Here is a 16,661-nt window from a genome sequence, read left to right on the forward strand (position 1 = left end):
AGTTGCACCAGTCCCTTAATTATCAAGCAAGATAAGGTTTACTGATTCATCCAATAGAAGAGATCAGATCTGAGTCATCCAACAAAGGAGGTGCTGACATTTCATAACGGAGAATGTCACAGAAGATTTAGTCACCACCAGTGTTCATTGCTAACGCTTTCCTTGATTAATTCAATGGAAAAGGACAGAAAAGCGAAGTGATCATATCAATTAACATTGCACTGTATTAAATGATCAGCAACAGAACTCTGGAGAATAAAGAAGCAACAGGTACAGCAAGGTGTTGCTGTACTTGAGTGACTAAATCTAGTTCTCTCACTGCAATCACATTTCCACTTAACATTCAAGATGACACAGAATCTACATTAAAGTAGCTCAGACATGTGGCAACACAAACCAGCCATGTTAAATTTCTTGCAAAGAAGGAAGGAGTTCATACAATTTAGAGCAGTGCACTCCTCTGCAGAGCTCACAGCTCTTCGCTGGTTGGTGATGGGAAACCTGCCCTACACAGCCCGCTCTGTGAAGTGCTAAGTGCACCAGCACTCCAGATGCTAATTGCTATTGTTCCCCCGTGCTTGCCTTTCAAATGACTGGAGAAAAAAAACCCGTATGTTAAAAGGATCGTAGAGATACTAAAGACGAAAGGGGAATTAAAAAAAAAAGTGAATTTGGCAGATGGATCACGATGTCAAAAGGTAAAGTATCGTTAGGGCATAAACAGCCTTCCTGAGGCAGAGCGTGGAAAGCTTCCCCGGTAACATCGCCAAGCAGCTCGGGAGAGGCGCCCACAGGTTTGAGCACTTTCTCCGGCCGGCTGGGACGCGCGAGCGCTGCCGGGAATGCGGGCCCGGGCCGGCCGCGGCATGGCCGGGCCTGCAGCGCCCCCGCGCGGCCGCTCCCCGCGGCGGGCTCCGCGCAGCAGCGCTGCCCGAAGCACGCATCCTCCTCACACAGCAAAAAGCCCTTTGCCGTATCTAATACCACGCACGGTATCCGGCAGGAGCTGTACTTCTAACTGACTTGCTCTGCTGACCTAGTTAAATATAAAAAAAAGTTAAATTTAACGGCAGATAAAATAAAGAGATTCAGGTTACACACAGATACCAGCCTCTGCCTTGGCTATCCCTCATTTGGTATTTCTCCTGCCTCAAACGCCGCCAGGCTGCCACACTGCGCCTGGGACCAACGTTTGTTATTCCATACCAGTTGTTACCCACACATACACCTACTCCATTTAGTTATGCACATGATGGACATGTAAAATCATCCCGTTATTTGTAGAAGGCCATGGTGCAGCACACTGTTTAGAAATATGACAATCCATGAACTGTTATTTTACTGCAATATTTACAGTAGAACAGTGCTTCCAATTCCCCTCCTTTCAGAAGGGCAGTAGATATGCTGTGCAAGATAAGAAATGAAGTTATTATGATGCAGTCTGGTGAAATAATGGATTGTGCTAAACAGAGAGACTCTGGAGAGCCTTCCATCCCTTATGCACTCATTACCAGAAGGCAAGCAGACATGGTCTCCAACTCAGAGATCCCAGGAAACAGGAGTGCAGCAGTCACAACAATATTGTTATGTATTGCAAAGCATTTGATTTAACTAGGGAAGTGCTATCAGAAGAAACCAGAAATCTCAAGAGCAGCAAAGATAAGATAGTACTCTGAACGGTATTTGACAAAGAACTTCAGAGTTCTTTTTCTTTCATGAGGTATTTGCAATCATTCCTGCAACTACATGTTCTTTATAGTAATTCTGGTTGGTCTATGTTGGTAGACATCAGCTTCTAAGCAACAGTTCTGTTACTCAACTCCACCAATACCCAAAGTCAGCTATAAATTCAGCATAAGCTAGATTGCTCTCATTTGGGACAAATTTTTCCACTTCTCCCAAGCAGACTCTAGTTTCAGTTGTGCTATCAGCATCCCTCCTATTTTGCTACTCCTGACATCATTGTAAATTCAAAAGGTACATACTGAGCTCAGACTTTATCTACTGTATCACTGCTTAACCAAATCAGCTCAACTGCTAGAGTTCTTTTTCCTCACGCCAGCAAAGTGGGTATATCCAGACCACATACTTCCCCCAGACCATCCAGTAAGTCACAGAAGTAGAATATTAACACTGGTGTTTCACTGTCATTCAAACCAGCAGGGTTGCAGGCAAAAGCACTTACATTCAATTAAAAAAGTTAGTTTGCAAAAATACTGAGCCACATAGAAAAAAACCCTTCTGATTACACAAGTCAAGGCCATGGTCCAAAATCTAAGCCTACTCCTGATAAACTGATGAGACAAGATAGGTTTTACATTCCAGGATATAGTCTCCAGATTCATGTAATCATCATCTTAGGCTAGTGACCAGAATTCTTATTTCAACAACAAACTGTCATTACATGCTGACTTGGCATTACTTACAAAGAAAGGAGGGGGAGGGAATATTAATATTATATCGTCCATGAATATCTAGAATATTCACAACATCCTCCACATTTATTTCCTTCTGGTTCATAAGAGTTGCAAAAGAAACCTACCTTTCACTTACCTCCATATACTGTAATTGTCAACACAAAGTATATGAAATGGCAGAAGAAATTACAACTTAATATGAAAACTTTAACAGAATGCTCAACAAGAAACGAGGGGAGTAGCAACTTCCTAAAACCATCCACTTGGTTCATATTCCCTTTAAGAATGGCTGTCAGTATAAATGCTGTATCAGCATCTTGTTCTCTTAAAGGAAAAATATAAAGCACATTTAATGTTTCCCAGAGACGTGTCATGGTATTTTAACAGTAAGTTGCTAAGAATCTCAGCACTCTCTGGCTTGTTTAAGCCATCCACAGTGATTATGAGTGATTGTGTCTTAAAAGCCACCGAACTGAAGACAAAGCTCAGGATGGATCATCACTTGCAGCAATGTTAGCAGCTTCTATTCAAAAGAAAGCAACACCTATTTTGTTGCGTATGTACAATGTCTGCGACTTTTGCACAGTGGGAAAAGATCTGTTCCTTGTATAAATCCAGGGCATGTCATTGCAAACAAGGTTTTTAATTAAAATTGGAATTTTTGAGCCTCCTGCTGACAGAGAGCATCTCATTGCCTTCTCCTCAGATGGCTAAACTGGCTTCCAAGAGAGACAAAGAAAAGAAACAAAATCACTAGAATATCTAACTTTGACAAGTCTCTGCTGGGGACAATTTCCATAGCAGGATGCTGCAGAGAGAGGTAAAGAGAGAAGAAATGACTACTTAGGAAGTCTCCCCTAATGAAGACTCAGAACATCACAAACAAGACAGTAGAGGAAGCATTTTCTTCCTAAGCCTGCAGACAGGATGATCAAGCAAGACAATTTTAATCAGAAGCCATATTGTTAAAGAGCATGCAGAACTGTGTCTGCACCTCAGCGGGTAAAGCCTTCTTTTGAATGCAAAAGAAGGCTTAGGGGCTCGCTAGCCTCTGGCTGGGAGGTTGGCTAAACTGTCAGCTCTGACAAAGCTTTATCCCTCTCAGAAAACAGGCAGATATAGGTTCAAATCAGACAGATAAATCAGACTTCTTGGCCAGAACATTTTCCTCAATTTATTGCAAAGAGTTTATATTGACTGCCAGCACTGTACCTTCGGGAGGCTCTTCCCGCAGATGAGGAGGCAATTCTTCACTTGTAGTCTCAGTTTCATCATCCACCATCTGTGTTTCTAAGCTAGGGCCCTGCAGAACAGAACAGCAAGAGGGGATAAATTGGAGAAAGCTCAGACAGGAACCACAAAAATGGGTAGAGGACTAGAGAATATGCCAGACACTAAGGACACAAGGAGCTCACTTTAGCTGATGAGAAAGAAAGCTGCTAGGAGATTTGTCTGTAGTTAAAATACAGAAAGGGGAAAGTTAAAAAAAAAAAAAAGAGGACTTTTCAATATGACATACAAAGTTACAAGGGTCTTAATTGACTGAAAACCAGAAAATGAACAGTAAAGCACAATTTCTAAATTATTTCCAAAACACATAATGCAATAATAAATTAAAATGTCTATTTATCAAGGGTAGCAACAGATTCACCATCAACTGGAATTTTCAGGGAAAAACACTTATCTTTGTCTTATCAAGACTGATTCTGAAATGCCACTTTTTTTCAAAAGAAAACAAAGCAAACTGGTTTACAATCTTATAACCTATGCAGGTCCATTGACCAGAGAGTTTTCCCCTACAAGCCAAATACATCCATTTGTGTGTCCAAGCGTAATATGCCGAACTAACCATTCCTGAAAAACTACTGGACTGCCCTCCCAGGTTTTGCATTTCCATGTTCCAGCCTTCATGATCCTGTAAAGAGCCTGCAATGTTACTGCTGGAAGGACACAAACAGAGTTAAAAGATTTGCAGCGGAACTCACTTTACACACACAATATTTTCATGACATGTGGAGCTATAAAAATGTAGTTGCTTTTTCAGTTTCAAACTATCATAGGAAAAAAACCCCACCATCTGCTTCCCCCCAGCTTACCTTTTTTTTTAAGTAACAGCAGAGTAAACACTAGGCATAGCTAGAGGACTCCTTAAAAAAAACCTAACTGATTTTCTTTGCAATGTTAGTACAGTGAAGAGTGAAACAACAAAAGAGTGAAACGACTTAGCAGTCATTAGGAAATGAAGCTTTTTTTGTACTTTGAAAACATGACTGGGTTTGTAGTCTGAACTATCTGAAAATGTGTATTAACATACGCAGCTGGAATGTTACAGAAATACAGGTGGTACATCAACAGCTTGCAAAATGTTATTATTTGAACTCAGGAAGAAAAGGGGTTCATAGCCCTAAAGCTGCAGCATTCATTTTCATTCTTTCCAAATGTGACTGTGAGGTTACCCCCAACAGCATTGGCTACTTCTTCCCTTTCCTCAGTTTGCACATTATGAAGAGTAACACACTTCCATCCTTTGTACAAGTAGCTCACATTTCCATTCATTCCCCTTTTTATCAACAAAATGGACATGAAAACAAAAAGTACCACAAAACTTTTCAGATGTTTTATAGCAGGAATAAAGAGACCACCCAGGTGAAGTGTACAGGTCTACTGTGACAGTGCCAGGACCATGATGTGGATTTCTGCAATCTATGACTATGCAAGTTTTACCTAAGATATTTACTTCTTTCTCCTCACTTAAAAACACCTGGTATCATCACTGCCCAGCTTTGGTCAATGAACAGTTCAAACATTGTCATGCCCTGTAGTAACTATCACAGAAAGGGAAAAAAGTATTTACCACAAGGTACAGATGGGGAAGTAGTAAGTTGCCTTAGTCCAATTAAAAAAACCCAAAACATTAAACCCAGGAGTCAGTAATCAACATCAAGACTTAACCATCTCCTCAGTTCAACTAAATAATGTGATCCAGATTTTAAAAACATGTAAACAATTCTGTATAAGACCAACAAATTGAATATAAAGTATATACTTGAATAAGTTTCTACATCAACCACAGGCAATATAAGAATTTACACTTCTTTCCTACCCATCAGTGCCACAGAGAGAAAACACAAAGGGAAGATAAGGCTACAGGAGTATACCAGATCAGAACATTTATTTTTCATATAAAACATTTAGACATGTAGGACATGAGGCACAAATATATGCCTTGGAAACATTCTGAATCACAGCTATGGAACTCCTAAACTAGAAGGGGTCTTGAATGTGAATCCTGTGCCTGTACTTTCTGGTTTACAACACCAACATTATTTTAATTTTTTAAAATAAGTAAAAGCCATCTGCACATGCCAACTATATGCTGCCCAAGGAGACAATCCAACTTCCAGAGACCATGGAAAGGCCAGCAAGAAAAGCATTATCTTTCCTTCTTCAAAATAGTCAGTATTCTCAATTTCCTATGAGACAAACCTGCTTAGTAGCTCCTCCCAACAACAGTCCATGATAAGTGATGCTCCTTTGGGTTACAGTTGTTGTCATCTACATAAACACAGAGAGGATGCAAAATGCTATCAAAAGTGAGTGGTGGCAGGCACTATGGTTTTTTCCTTCCTCATGCATGAACTACTCACTGCTTGGTGTTCACAAGCAATACAACACTCCAGGTATGGTGGTTATCACTGACAACACTTACTCCAAAACAAAGATTTATCTTAGATGAAGGTCAGCCTTGTACCTAAGCTAGTATTAACAAACCCAGCTGTGAGAAAAACAGGGCCCATTACAGAACACCACGAAGTTCACGGCTGAGACACTGTTTGCCATCACCTATTTCCCTCCAATTCAAAACTTTTAACACTTGCTACTGGAATACTACAGAAGAAGAATACTCAATCCAAGACTACTACTCCTACAGAACATTCTGAATATCTAACAGAAATGACCAGAATTTCTGAGGAATTTTTTTTCACTACTCAGAAACACTTAATCATAACACAGCATATTTTAACTGTATTTGGTATACATTTCTTGTGTGGTTTTGAGAATTCTTCCCCAAAAAATCCTATTTACAATTTTTTTCTCAATTTGATGTCTAAACTGAAGCATGGACATGTCAAGTAATGACCAATTTTAAGTTTTTAAAGAATTTTTTTGCAAGAAACCTTGAAATCTTGAGATTTCCTAGTTCCTAAAATGAAGTTAGAAATGTTTTCTACAGAGTAACTCCAGTTCTTATCTCACTGACATCTTACCACTATATATATTCACCTATGATACAGGGAGCTTCTAAAAGCAGTCTGATAAACATCAGAGTTTATCAGACTTCAGCATGTCCGTCTACACTGAGGCCAGTGAGTAAGTGTGCATAGTTTGGTACTGAGATTCACTAATTAAAATGTAAAACAGTTAACAGTAGATGAAATTCTAGGTTCTCATATGCATATCTAGAAGTAATACTAAAGGCTCAAACACTGACAGGTGTTATTAACAAGATTACAAATTCTCTTTACAATAGCTTTTTTGTGTGTTTAGCATGTCCATTGCTTTTTTAATTACGTCTGCCGAGTTCAATTCACTGGGCCTGCTGCAAGCTTGGTAATCAATATCTAACATACCTACGGTTTTTGCAGCACAGTCATCTACTACAAGCAAAAAATCCAGGAAATCATCTTCTAAGAAGGCTTATAATTATGTTGAGTCCAACAACTTTGTCTCAAGCTTTCTTTTTACACTATCATTTCAAGAATGAGGCATCAGTTACATTTTCTTTTTTCATTCTTAAGGACCTTTGAGAGACAAGTAGGGGAATGGGATGCACAGAACTGTAAGCTATTGGCTTGCAGGTTCTATAAAAATCCTCTGGAGCTGCAGCTGTGGCAGAAGGAATGTACCCAGATTGCTTCTGCTTTGACAGTCCCTTAGGAACATCTAGGAAGATGTATCAACAGTTCAGAAACATTAGTAGATATTAGCTGTACAACATTCTTTCAATTATTTAGGTTTTGTATAGCCTCTTAAATTGGGAATGAGGTTCTGTTCCTCGCTAGAAACACTGGAGAAGCACAAGCTTGAACAGGTATTATTACAGAAAGTAAGATTATGGTGCAGAGCTGAGGAACATATAACTAAGAAAAACGTATTGGCTCTCCAAAGACAGTCCCTGCCCTCAGCAAGCAAGCACTTCATACAATTCCTTTCAGCACTTGATGAGTTTCTGACTATGAGCACTATTAAAACTTAGTGGCAACTTTTCTATGTCATATCTTAACACAATCTCCAAGCTGAACAAGAACAAGTAAACTCAAGCAGAGGCAACACCCACCCTTCCAAAACGAAGTTAAAGACGTGAGATTTAAAGGCACCTCACTCTGTCCCTCCCAACAGTTTCAATGAACTCTTAAGGAAGCTGAAAAGCTTTGCAGGAACTCAGCAAATGATAAAAGACCAAGAGAAAAACCCTACATGAATTCTCACAGAAACTGCCTGAGAAACATACAATCCCCTGTTCTGATCACACTGCATGACTACTGACCTTACAATGCAGTTTAACCCAAATACTATGGACTGCTGTGACCTGGCAAATTCGTGTTTGTGGCTTTATAATGTGTTTCATAGAAGGCTATGTATTTATGGCTAGAGAGGACTGCCAGTACTGAACTAAACAAGTGTGACAAATGGCATACAAGCATTTCAGAGTATACCTCATGCTCTTCCACAGGATACAATACTTTGCAAGTAATTCTGACCAGAACTTCAGTGATATGCTCAGATTTTCAGTATATTTAAAGACTGTGTATTTTACAAGCGCTGTGGTAAATCCATGCATGACAGAAAGCAAGTTCCTATCAGTCAGAGTCAGCATTTTCCACAAGGTACAGCGTTATGTTTATGACACTGAAACCAAGAGCTCTGTTTATCACCACATTTGTAGTAACAAATGATATCAGCATGGTTCATCACAAAAAGAGCCATAATATCTTGGTCTCAGCAGATTAATAAGTACTCAAAATACCCAGAGTAAAGGAGTCAATCCCAACACCAAGTGATCAGTGTCAGTTCATTTTGCTTGCAAGTCAATATCAACATGAGACTGTCAGTGCAAATGCCCCAATGTGGCTCATCTTTCTAAACAGTCCCTACAGGCCATCTCGAAGCAACCAAAAAGTCCTACCTGCACCATCACTACTTTTAGGCCTTTTAGACTCTACATTTGTACTTAACATTACATTAACTATGGTATATAATCTTAGACTGAAGTCTGTCGATTGACTGTTCACCGAGTCACAAATTCATTTTGCTAATGAGTAGCAAAATACAAGACTCCAAAACAAAGTCCAAGAAGGGCAATAATGAGAGAGGGCAATCAAAAATTAAAAAAAAAAAAAACCATCCTGTGAAACATTAATAATGAAATTGAATGAGTTTGGGGCAAATAACTTCAAATTTTCTTCTGAGAACCACGTATCTTACAATTCTGTTCCTTCTTGCCATTCCTACTCAACTCACAAAAGACAAAAAAATTTTTTAAATGCCCTACCATAAGCAAAAGCAGAAGGAAATACACGATGTAATTACTCTTCTCCATTATACTCAAACTTATTAGTAATCTTTTTCCCCTTTCAGAACAGAAGCTGGAGGAATCTAAAGCTCATAGTCATGGCGGATTCAGCAGCAGTTTACTGTCTCAGTTCTGAGACTATACTTTAGAAATAATTCTAAAATCTGCAGCTTTAGCTACTACTTTCCCTGTGCATTTTCAAGTGAAAATGGTATCTATTTCCTGATCTAAACCTTCATGTTTCCATTCTTGCTTCTAAACATTTTACTCCAGTTTCTCCTTTCTGACATTATTCATTTACATTCTGGACTTGAGCCTAGAATCTCACTTCTTCCACTGCAAGAAACTGCCTCATTCCTCCTAAAGCCTCTCCTTAAGAGCCCAGAAGGTCAAACTTGCTTCTTTCTATGCAAATCCTCAACTGCCAGCATAAATCACATGTCCTCTGTCCTGTCTAACAGTGACTTTCAGACCTGGTATTCTATGTCGGCAGAATTCCAATAAAGCAATTAAGCAGAGGAAAATAAGTGGCAGTCTGGGCTTCACACCTCCACATCTGTGATTTCACTTGTAGGCTTCCCAGCACAGGTCCAACATCTTTTTTATACAGTATCAAATATATGTCAACTAATAATCATGAAGATTAGATGCACCCCTGAAGAATGACAAGACTCAGTGGGTCTGTGTGAAGAAAGAAGCAAAGTAATCCCCAAAGGCAAGTCAAGTTTGTTAAGTGCTATCAAAGTGAAAGCCTTGGCTATTTTTGTATCAGATTTAAAGAATACTTATTTCATATTCACAAGAATAAACCCCACAGTTTCCAGCACGTTTGCATACTTTGCCCCTTCCTAGCACCACAAAACAAAACCCCAGCTCTTTTCACCCCAACTTCAGTTTCTCTAAATGGGTGAGAGATGATACATACATGACTGGGCTGATGCCAAAGGGCTTGTCAGATCCAGTAACGATGAAGCTGACCTTCATCAGGCTTTCCTAAAATGACATCGTTAATGACACTGGTAATTTGGGATCTCTCCTCTATCTTTGTCACTGTTACAAAGTTTCTCAGAACTTATCTTTGATATTTCATGTTTAAACAAATTAAATGGTTCCATCTTCCATATCTGAAAATGGCTTGTGGCTCACAATGCCCTTTCTGCTTTTTACAAAATTACATAAGGTCTTGATTCCTACAGAAAAAAAAGGGGCTATTGTTCAAAGAAAAATAAAAATTAAACAACCAACCACTGGGTAGGTAGTTCCACATGGTGACACCCTTTTCCAGGCAGCTGAGGACCTACAGGTACTTCAGCTGAAGCCCGTAACTACCCAACCACCTCCATATTCTCTGCTGCTCAGACACTGGAAACAAGTTTATCACTGTACCTTTGTTAGGCAGTTTGCAGCTGCAGCTTTTACTTCAGCAATGAATTTTCAGCATGTTAAGGAATTAAGACTTTAATTTAAAGTTTTCTAAATGCAATAGGAACATTCCACAGAATCTGCCATCATTATTGATTGCACACCGACACCTTCAGGATTTCCAAAGGCAGTTGGATTTTTCCTGCAGAGGGAATAAAATTGATCTGCAACCATAAACATGTTTTTTTTGCTTTCCTCTATGTTTAAGAAAGCCTCTTGATGGATGCTTTGCTTTTAATTTTGCAAAACAAAGTTCACTTGTAATGAGAGCTTCCGTGCCAGGTTTCAGCCCAAGGGGAATTTGAGTTGCAGTTATAAATCCCCTGGAACACTGAAGGAAAGCACAGAAATAGAAACGCTGGGGATGACAGTAGTGTAAAATTGTAGCACTTTGTTCACAAAGTACACTGTAACAAAGAATAGAAAAGTTGCTTAGATTACTTGCTCTTTTCTGAATTTGGACAAACACATTAGGGAGGCTACAATTTTAACAACACTTAATTTTGTCCTGACAACAGGACTAGTGGAGAGAGGCAATGAGAGCAAGATTTAATGTTGCAAATGCCAAGTCAAGATTAAGTTCTATTGTTCTCAGCAGAACAGTCAAATCCTATTTTTACAGCAATAAAACAACTTTGTATTGTCAGTAATCCAAATTAGGGTTTATGTGACATAAAAAAATTTTCAAGAGTACTAATGACACCACGGTCTATTCTCCATTCAGAAAGCCAGTAAACTGTTTGGTTTACACTTTTTATGTCCATGTTTTGTATGGGGTAGATAATACCATTTGTACAACAAACAGCCAATACAGTCTGCTCAGTGGTAGATCAGACAGTTCTGGATTTTGAATTAATTATTGTATTGAATTTTGTCTTGATCGACCATTTATTTTCCATCTGAATTTTACTTCCTAAATCAATGTTAGCACAGAAAGAATGTAAGAGTGGCTTTCAAAAACCAAACCAAGCAAACCACATTTCATTTGATCATGTACTGACCTGGCCCAGAGAGAACACTCCTCACTCCAAGCAGGTTAACCAGTGCAATTATCAAAAGGATGCCAGCAGCAGTGTGACGTTACCCTGAAAGGGGCTGAACAGTTTGCTATCAATTCTCCTTTGAACTACCACCTCCACAGGGAAGTGTATGCCTTCTCCACAACATGGTTTATCTTCAAAAACTGACCATGCTGAATAGCATTTGTTCGGGAAACAGAAGGTACATGAAGGCAAAGTGTTAGGGGCAGGCTTATACATAGACAAAACAGTTCTGACAGAAACACCTACAGACTCTTCTGAAACACAGAATGATGCAGGACCAAAGCATGACCTTGCATCACAGCAAACCAATCTGAGAGCTATTAAATATCAATAACGAAATCTCAAAATATCAATTAACTCATAACTGCCTGTCACTGATTTAGATAACTTCAATGGGAAGAAGCCTTCCTAAATCCTGCCAATCATCTGTCTGTCAGAGATTTCTGGCAGGGAGTAAGTAAAAAAACCCCAAAACACTCAGAAAATTGAGCTGGTGAACCAAAGGTAAGCAATAATAAGACTTGATGACCTGAAGTTTCATTGCACTTTCTACATAACTACACTTAGCAAACAAGCATGTTTGCTAAGTGTAGTTATGTAGAAATGTGTTTTTCCAGCCTGGTCCTTGACAAATGGATTTAATGATTAATGCCAGTTTTACTCTGACTAAAGAAATGAAATAATGCACTCCGCAGAAAGAATATTCTCCATTTTCCTAACAAGATGTGGAAGTATCACTCTAGAAAGCTGCAGACAGCGTGAGAAATTTGTCTGAAAAACTGGAAGTCCTTTGCCTAATAATATAGGCATATATGACAGAGGTCATTAAGATTTTCTCAACCATGCTAGAGACTTATAATGTAATAGCCTTTTCACTACCCTCAGTAGGGTAACAATAACAACAACAAAAATATATATATATATACGTATGGAAAGATGCATTAAGAAGTTTTCTATAATTTTGGTTTCACATGACCTGATTTCCATGCATTTATTTCCTTAAAAGTGCACTACTGTTTTAGTGCGCTACTGTTTTAGCTTTAATAAGCTGAAATTTAAGTAATTTTCAAGGGCTTTTACAGCTAGAACACTGGAATTTTTACAATAAGACTTGAATTCAAAATATATAAGCATATATACAGCTTGAAAAATATGAGCATTCTCCCCCAAAAGAGTCACAAGAGACATCACTGCAAGTTTGAAACACAAGTCATCTTGACAAAATATTAATTTCCTGTTCAAAAATAAGACCCAAAAAAAAAAAAAAGCTGCAAATCCATTTGAAGTTGAAAAGTTGTTTCAAAACCCTCAAAAGTAATTTTAGATGCTAGAAATTGAGGATAAATATGAGATATTTTATTCAGGACAGAACTTATTCCTGTGTCCTTATTTCATTAGGAATTTCAAAATGCATTTTCTGCATTTGGGAATTAGCTAGGAGATTGCAGTATGATGTATTTATCACACAACTTTTAAATTATTTTTGTTGATAGCTAGATAGTTACATATTTCCTTCCTTACAAATGAGTTTTGAACTCACATCAGAGCTCTTTAAGACCAGTGTTGCTTGTCATTCTATGCACTTATTGTAGTGTTTTAAAAAAGAAACATTTCAGATAAAATATTTACTGACTCTACAGAACAAAAGCTACATTTTCTGGTACTGTTAAGCCCTCCAATTTCACACCTAGCCTGCACATCAAAATTGACTGCCATAAGCACTGCCAGCAGTAACACCCCTTTTATTTCAGGCTCCATAAAGACCTCATTTTCTCCCAAACTCACTCCAAGAAGTAGTAAGAAAGATCACAACTTACTGCATACAAGATTCCAACCAGAGTTACTACACTCAGCAACCAAACAGCCATCGGACAGAAAAAACACTCAATCACTGTGAAGACACAAGTAAGAATTCATTTGGGAAGCAATAGTTTTTGGTAACTACTGCCTTTTACTTTTGAAGATCTGTGAGGTGCACAGGTTCTCCCTCCAAAATGTTTTTGGAATGAATGAAAGCTCAAGAATTGCACTGGACCTTGAGCAGCTCTGCAGATGCATTAAGACTGTAAGATTTGCTAACACCAGCACAAGCCACTTCTGTGATGCCCACTAAGTTCCATTAGAACATTTCCTCTGAAGAAACTTAAGAGCTCTACTATTTGCCCTCATCTATGTAAGAATATACCTTGCCCAGAACTTTGAAGGTATGTAACCCCTTCCCATCTCTCTGAAATTCAGCTGAAATGTTGGAAAAGAAAACCACTACAAAGTTTGTAAGGCAGGTTAACAATAAAGAAAAACAGATGTGACCAATCACAGGCAAATATTTAAATCAAAATAATCTACAGAATACGTACTCCATGTTCCCTTTTACTCTATCACTTACATTCATGCTCCTCCTGATTCCTAGACCACATTTAGGACTACATGCTAGGAAAACAAAATATTACTATATACTCCACAGAAAGCAATGCCTCTTGTCTCTTATTTTTATACACTGTTCCTTTCCCAAGTACTTTTCATTTCAACTATCAAGAGCCCTACTAAAAAGGATTGGACACATGTAAAAAAGAGGTTACATATACATCATTTTGACAGGACAATCCATGACATCCTTAAGGAACAGAGTTGTCTGTAAACACAAGCAAGAAAAATATTTACTTGAGCTTTCCATAAATTTTGACACTGCATCTTCAAAATATCTTGCCTTATTTTGATCTCTAAAAGTCATCTGTCAACACTCACTATCACAGGCAGTCAGAAAAAGAGAACTATAGGCAGTAAGTTCACATTCTTTCTCTTAAATATAGCTTTAAGTTTCTCAGAGTAAAATGTCACATTTATGACACTTGTTGTATCCCAGATTATATAACTTAACTGTCAGCACATGCCAAAGCACCACAAGCTCTCACTCTACTTGGAAGAATCATTTCAATAAAGAGGGGACCAGCTACTTAACTGAAATCACATCGTGAACTTGCTTTCACAAGTAAGAACTTCAGTATGACCTGCCACTCTCAATGCCCTTAATTTCTCTGATTTTGGATTTAGGTTAGACCAGTGACAGGAGCAGTGTTAGAAGAGTTACCACAGCAGAACCATACCAGGAACTATCCTAATGCCTCAATTCATTCACCCATTGAAGATACAGCATGAAGAAGTTCTGTTAGCAAGGACACAAGAACCTTCTCGAGTGCTGCCTAAGACCTGAGAAATCCAGCACTCAGCCACAAGAGATTAATACTGGAAAGATAATATATTGTGGGACAGTAATTAGCAGCTGACTGTGATAGACAGGCGGGGATTTGGTTATCTCCTCACTGCCCTAATAAATGGAACCACCCTCCCCACATGACAGACATGTTACCCAGGCTCCTAACACAGCCTGGAAAAGTGTATTTCTTTGCCATCAGGATGATCTGCCCTTGAAGGAAAGCAAGTTTTACTGACGTATTCAAAAAGTATCACTTTTTACTACATACAGAAAAGGTCCACTTCCGGATACAGTCTGAGCTGTTTGCCTCTTACTCCTGTCCTAAAAAGCATGAAAAGGGACTTTAACCAGTTTTGTATTTTACATAGCCTGGAAGGGCCCAGAGATACCAACCTTCAGCATGGACACAGCTCAAAATACATGAGAACACAAATAAAGTACACATAAATACTATCTTGAATCCAGTCCAGCTTCAACACCAAATTTTAAAGCATTGCTTTACCATACTACTTTACTTCACTCTACCTTTTCAACAGGACACTTATTGCGTGATTGTGTTAAAAATAAACTACACCAAGCTTCAGTTTCCTCAGCAATGATCAGACATTAGTAACAGATCCTGAAAGGATCACTTCTACTGCAGAACTCTCCTGATGTTACCACTTACTTACCTTTGCCTGCTTCTTCCCTTCCCTAAGTAGGCAGACCACTTCGATACACACTACATTAACCTGTTTTGTTTGGACTGCTCTGCCTTCTCAGCAACATGCTAACCAGCATCAACGAGCTCAGCATGAAAGCCAGTGCTGCTAAAACCACACAAACTCAAATGTATTTCCCAAGATATAATTAGGGGAGAAATAGACACAATGACTTTTGAAAAGCTTAGTTCTGATGTATTCCCTGCAGTGATCAAAAACTTAAACTTATTTGTTTTAAAGTCACACTGAACTACTCACAGGCAGGCCCCTAAAAGGGATTCAGATCCAACTCACACCACACAGACACCTCTTCCTCCTTTTCACTTCTCCTTTCCTTACCCTTTTAAAGGGGTGAAAATACTACACATTTCAATGCATTCCACTTGTTAAATGAAAAGGTAATTATCCCCACCCCCAGCTTAAGACTTTAAATCATGCATCTGCAATGATCTTACCTAGAAGAAATTTGAAGCAACTGCCACAGCAAAAGGTGGCACACATGGAAAGAAATGTGCACTGAAAGAAATTACCCTCTCAGAGAAAAAACATGAACCCTTTTAAACTGAAAAGCTCTACACAGTACTTATACTTAAAAAAATGATTGGTTAAAAACAAACAAACAACTTTTCTCCCAAACAGACACATTGTCCTTGCAGTCAGAACACGATTCCACTCACATCATGCTGTATTTTGAATGAGCTCATCTTAAATAGTCATGAGCTTTCCCCACTCTTGTGGGGCAAAAAAGGAATTCGGCAGAAGTAGTGGGCTTAACAAGAATAAGCAGCTGTTTACTCTGCATGCAATAAAACAGAAGCTGAAGGAAATCTTTTCAGTCTTGACCTCAAGCGGGATGTACTGTTCAGACAGCACTCTGAGGTTTTTGTTTTACAGTTTAAGTCAACAAATCACCCAAAGCCATAGCGCTGTTTATCAACAACGTTCTCAATACATACTTTTTATTATTCCACACTACTGGAATGAACAAACATTCAGAGAGAAAGAAAAAAATACACTTTTTACTATCAGGCTTTGTACAAATGCACAACAAAGTATAACACTGAACAGAAGGAGAGGATCATTTTACATATATTTGTTGCATGTACTCTGAAACTGCCCCTTTGCTTTCATCTCCCAGCTGTGCAGACATTCGTGGTTAAGAGCCCCTGGTGCCCAAGACAATTGTTGTTAACCTCGGTGACTGCCACACATGCACTTCCCAGACCCAACACCTGCACAAGCTGATGAACTTCTAACACACACTTACTTGACTCAGAGGCTTGCAGGAAG

At 38.7% G+C, this 16,661-nt stretch overlaps 1 pseudogene across 1 annotated transcript in view; it reads right to left on the reverse strand.

Moving 5' to 3' along the window:
- The window catches only part of LOC309574101 (transmembrane protein 263-like), a 199,869-nt pseudogene extending 185,682 nt beyond the window's left edge, over positions 1-14,187 (reverse strand). The window contains exons 1-2 of the transcript in view: positions 14,118-14,187; positions 3,630-3,720 (exon numbers count right to left, since the gene is read on the reverse strand). The product of the transcript in view is annotated as a transmembrane protein 263-like (transcript). The remainder of the gene's footprint in view (positions 1-3,629; positions 3,721-14,117) is intronic.
- Positions 14,188-16,661: the final 2,474 nt, after the last annotated feature.

The sequence above is a fragment of the Coloeus monedula genome (assembly GCF_965178545.1).
Source record: "Coloeus monedula genome assembly, chromosome: 6".
Classification (NCBI taxonomy): Eukaryota; Metazoa; Chordata; class Aves; order Passeriformes; family Corvidae; genus Coloeus; species Coloeus monedula.